The sequence below is a fragment of the Tupaia chinensis genome, unplaced genomic scaffold, assembly GCF_000334495.1.
Source record: "Tupaia chinensis unplaced genomic scaffold, TupChi_1.0 Scaffold000287_1, whole genome shotgun sequence".
NCBI lineage: Eukaryota > Metazoa > Chordata > Mammalia > Scandentia > Tupaiidae > Tupaia > Tupaia belangeri.
The window spans coordinates 946926-952832 of record NW_006159771.1 but is presented as its reverse complement, the minus strand read 5'-3'; positions in this window follow the sequence as shown (position 1 = coordinate 952832).

Below are 5907 nucleotides of genomic sequence, written 5' to 3'. Positions count from 1 at the left end.
AGTATATGTGTGTGTATATATATATATATATATATATATATATGAATATATATTTCCTCCTATTTCTCACTCTCTGCCATTTCCCCTCCTCCCACACTATCTCAGGTGTCTACAGTTGTTTTCCATTCCTTTTCCCCCCACATTTTATTGATTCACAAAACTTTTAAAAGAATCTAACTACTTTCAATAGCAAGTTCAGCTAGTATATACCTATCTGTGAATACATCTGTGACTTTAGGCATGAAACTGAGTAGAATGAATATACTATAAGGTAGCACCTGGCTGGTGCTATATAGCTTACTATGGTCATTAAGTAGGTATTTTTAATTCATTTTAAAATGTCAATAGAAGCGATTTTAGTTTCAATAAATCAAACATATGCTAAGGAACTCTGCTTGAAACTTAAAGCCAGTAAAAAGGACTCTGTTCAAATAGTAGGTACATGAACCTATTGGTAGCTCAAGACAGGACAAAAATCCTTAAAGCCAGAAAACCAAACCTAGAAGAAAATCATCAATGTTTTAGTCAAAAGTCATAAAATGGTATTTCACCAGTTCAGTCTCATGAATTTAATCTATCTTCTGTTGTGGTTTGATCTTCCTGATTAAATTCTGGGATATAATATTCAACTCCAGACTTGTCCCTATGATTAAGTTGGCCATTTTCTTAGTTTTTGAACTCCTATTTCTGTGTGTCTGTTTTAATTTTCCTGATATAGCACTCCTTTGAGAACTTGGAGATCTGGTCTGGTGTTGGTAAATTCTTTCAGGTTTTGTGTATCTGAGAATGTTCTTGTCTTTTCTTCCCATATGAAGGATAATCTTGCTAGGTACAGTATTCTTGGTTGGAATTGCTTTTCCCTGAACACTTTGAATATATTTTTTCATTCTTTCCTCACTTGCATTGTTTCTGATGAGAGGTCTGCTGTTAGCCTGGAGAGAGAGAGAGAGAGAGAGAGAGAGAGAGAATGAGAAAGCAAGTCACCAGGTCTGGGACTCAAACTGCAGTCAGCTATGTAGGAGTCCAGTGCCCTTAACCACCATGCCACCTGCTGGCCTCATTTTGGAACATTTCTTTTTCTTTTTTTTTTTTTCTTTTTTTTGGGGGAGAAGTTTTTGCTATAGGACATGTGCGCTCACCAGAAAGACAGAGAGCCAGAAAGCGAGAAATCATCCCCCAGAGGGGATGGCCACAGTCCCTTCTCTTCCATTCTCCTCTTGGGATCTTGGGCACACACACACCCGCACCCGATGTGAGTTCAAGCTACTGGGTCTGGGACTCCAACCGTGGTCGACTACATGGGGTCCAGTGACATAGCCATTACGCCAATTGCTGGTCCCTCATTTTGGAACATTTCTATTGCTGTGCATTCATTAATCTTTTCTTCTGCAATATCTAATGTGCCATTGAGTCTATCCCATTAGTGTTTTTTCATCTCAATGTTGTATAATGGTTTTCATGTCTAGAAACTTGATTTGTGACCTTTTTTTCTTTTAGATTTTTGCCATAGGGCACATGCACTCCCCAGAGAGAGAGAAAGTGAAGGTGAGAATTCACCCCCACCTCCCTGGGGAGATGGCCAGGCCACAGTCCTTTCTCCTCCATTCTCTTCTCAGAATTTTGGGCACATATGCACATGCACCTGATGTGATTTTCAAGCCATCAGGTCCGGGACTCAAACTGTGGTTGGTCATGTGGGAGTTTAGCCCCTAACCACTATGCCACCTGTTGGCCCCTGATTTGTGAGTTTTTGTTATCTTTCATGCCACTGCTTAGCTTTCTAAACATAGTACTACTGCTATAGTAACCATTTTAATGCCCTTGTCTCCTAATCCTTGTTTTGTTTTGTTTTCCACCTGGGGCTCCCCCTTCTCACATCCCCGCCCTGTGGACCCCTTGCAGCCACTAACCCCTTTTCTGCTAATTCTAATATCAATGTGTTCAGAGCGGCCAATATGAGCAAACATGGTGACCTTAAGACACATGTAGAGACATGGTTCTGTGAGCTGTCATTTGCATAGCAATGAAAGCAATTGACATATGAACATGCTAGCTGCATGCTGTTATAGATACTGCAGAGCAGTATCAGGTTAAAGGAAGTCACATGGGTTTATCAGAATCAGCCCCAAAGGATCAGAAAAATTACATGGCGTCAGTTGTCCTCACATCATCAGTCAATTAATATCTGAAAACAACTGGCTTTACATTCCATTTCCTTATCCTCCATTTTTTGCCCTATAAAACAATAAATCTGAGACTGGTTCAGGGTCATGGTTTTCTTCATTAGAGAAGTTTGGCCCACTTGATCCTTGCTTTTCTATACTTGTATGTAGTTGTGTGTTTATTTTATGTTTATTTCTAATCCATAGCTTTCCCTCCTCAAAAAATGCATTTTACTGAGTGGGTCCCATTAAAGTGGCTCCCACTGTGGGGCCCCACTTTGCTTGGATCCGCTTGGCAGAAATTCTGAGTCGGTTTAGATTGTTTGACTATTCCCCTCATTTTGCATTATTTACCTGTTTATTATCCTTGTTTAGATGTTAGACATGGTTAACTTTACCTTTTGGATGTTGCATACATAAATAAATATGTATATATTGGATTGTTTGAAAAATCACGATGTATTTGTTCTGTATTTTTCAAAGGTCATTTATTTATATAAAGAATAAAGATCAAGGGAACCAGCAGTTAGCGTAATGGCTATGTCGCTGGACTCCCACGTAGTCGACGGCGGTTCGCGTCCTGGACCTGATGGCTTAGAACTCACACCGGGCGCGTGTGCATGCGTGTCCAAGATCCCGAGAGGAGAAGAAGAGATTGCGGCGTGACCAGCCGCCCCTGGGGGTGATTTCTCGCTTTCTGTCTCTATGTCTCTCTCTGTCTATTTGGTGAGCGTACGCGCCCTATAGTGAAAACGTCTCCAAAAAAAAAAAAAAAGAATAAAGATCAATCAATGATATATTGCCCATTTTGTTAGATAATCTTTTGTCATCTTTCAGTGAGCTTCATAATTCCTGATTCATAGGACCTGTATTTGTTGATGAAAAACTGAACCAGGTGCTGATTTGCAGCCTCATCTGAAACTGAACATTATACCACATAAGGAGTTTTTTTGTTGTTGTTGTTGAGAGATTTTCGCTATAGGGCGCGTGCACTTGCCAGACAGACAGAGAGAGACATAGGGACAGAAAGCGAGAAATCACCCCCCAGGGGGGATGGTCACGCCGCAATCCCTTCTCCTCCATTCTCCTCTCGGGATCTTGGGCATGCACGCACACGCGCCTGGCATGAGTTTTAAGCCACTGGGTCCGGCACGCGAACCACGGTCGACTACGTGGGAGTCCAGCGACATAGCCATTACGCTAACTGCTGGTTCCCGACATAAGGAGTTTCGAAGAGAGTGAAATGAGTGGAAGTCTGACAGTGCAAGGTCAGGCAAGTATGATGGGTGTGGGGCAACACATCTCATCCAAGCTCTAATAATTTTTTTTTCTTTTTTTGGAGAGGTTTTTGCTATAGGGCGCATGTGCTCACCAGACAGACAGAGAGACAGAAAGCGAGAAATCACCCCCCAGGGGGGATGGTCACGCTGCAATCCCTTCTCCTCCATTCTCCTCTCGGGATCTTGGGCATGCACGCACACGCGCCTGGCATGAGTTTTAAGCCACTGGGTCCGGCACGCGAACCACGGTCGACTACGTGGGAGTCCAGCGACATAGCCATTACGCTAACTGCTGATTCCCCAGCCAGATGTTTTTGATGGGTGATCAAACTTGTGTGTGGCCTTGTGTTATGACAGAACGCAAGTATTTTACGATTAATAAGCTCTGAATGTTTCTGAATGATGGATTCGTTCACACTGTCTAATTGCTGACAGTACACACTTGAACGGATTGTTTGGTTCCTTGGTAGGAGCTTGAAAAACATGACACCTTTAAAATCCCACTACACCTAAATTATAACCTTCCTCTGATGAACGTCTGCTTTTGATGTCGTTGGAGGTGAATCATTACGCTGGGGCCATGGTCGTTTGCGCACCAATGTTGTAAACAATCCACTTCTCATCACCAGATATCAATTCTTCAAAAATGGATTGTTTTCAGGGTCAGTATATGGCGTGGTGGTTAAGATGCTAGACTCCCACATGGTTGACCATGGTTCAAGTCCAGGCATGGCATCTTATTATCCCACTTTCCCTCTCTCTCCAGTCAAATTAATAATAGTAATAATAATAATAATAATAGGGGCGAGCAGGTGGCATGGTGGTTAAGGGCACTGGACTCCCACAGGGCTGACCATTGATCGACTCCTGGACCTGGTGTCTTGCTTTCTCACTTTCCTCTCTCTCGCTGTGTCCTTCTCTGGTCAAATTAATTCAATAAAGCTAAATAAAATAAATAAAATTAAAAAATAAAATTAACTAATTTTAAAACAAGATAATTTTTCTCACATTTAATGAGCATATTGCAGATGTTTTTACATGCTGTCAAATGAACTTCTTGGAGTTAGTGAGGAGCTCAAATATCAAGCTTCCTTACGTATCCCAGGTGGTCGTGAACACTTGAACGATGGATGTTCGATGTTTCTGCAATCTTTTGTGTCGTGTAATGTGGGTTGACGCCATCAGCACCTTTATCTTGTTGTCATCAATCTCAGTGGGCCTCCCTGACCAAGGAGCATAGTTGAACTCAAAGTCATCAGCATGGAATTTTGTGAACCGTCATTGGTACTGACGTTCTCTTTTCCCTTCCTCCCTCCTTCCCTCCTTCCCTTCCTTCCTTCCTTCTTTTCTTTCTTCTCTTTCTTTTAAAGAGGTTTTTGGCTTAGGGGCTGTGTGCTCACCAGAGAGAAAGAGACACAGAGACAGTGAGAGGGAAACTGAGAAATCACCCCCCCCCCCCCAGGGGGGGGACAGTCCCTCCACAGTCCTTTCTCTTCCATTCTCCTCCTGGGATCTTGGGGACACATGCACACATGCCCAGCATGAGTTTCAAACCACCAGGTCTGGGACTCGAACCGTGGTCGGTCATGTGTAGCAGTGATGTAACTGGCACACCATTCGCTGGCCCCAGCAGTGACATCCTTGTAGAGCGTTGTCACCGTAAACTTCACACAACTTTTCACAAGCGCGACACGCATTCTTCCTTTTATGGAAGTAAAATGTGGCTAAAGTACAGTTTGGTCTTCCATTTTCTTTTTTTTTTTTTAAATAATTTTAGTTTAATTTTCTTTATTCATTAATTTACTTTCTAATTTGACCAGAGAGATATACAGAGAGAGAGATAGAGAGAGAAAGTGAGAAAGCAAGCCAGCAGGTCTGGAAACTCAAACCATGGTCAGCCATGTGGGAGTGTCCAGCACCTCAACCACCACACCACCTGCTGGGCCCTGGTCTTCCATTTTCAACTCGTTGAAAAATCTCCAAAACTCAACCCTATTGCTTAATTTTTTTAGACTGAAACGAGAACTGTCAGCTGTCAAATGACACAGCAGTAACATAGATGTGAACGGCTCGAGTACCTCCAAAAACCAACTAGTGCCATGTTGCAAAAATGTGTCATGACTTTTCCGACAACCCAATATATAAATATGTGTGTGTACATTTATTTTTTTCTTTTGCCAGAGGCCATGTGTACTTGCTGGAGATAAGGGAGGAGAAAGTAACTCCCACAGGGTATGGTCAAGCCACCGGATTGGGGACTTGAACAAACCGTACAGTCAGCCACATGAGATCCAACTGCCTTAACCACCATTCCATGGCTGGCCAAAAATAGTTGCTCATTTCCAGTCTTTTTTCTTTTTCTTTCTTTTTTTTTTTTTTGTGAGGTGGATCTGGAGCAGGGCTCTAATTACTCTTTTTTTTTTTTTTTTTGGAGAGATTTTCCCCGTAGGGGGGGGGCGCTCGCC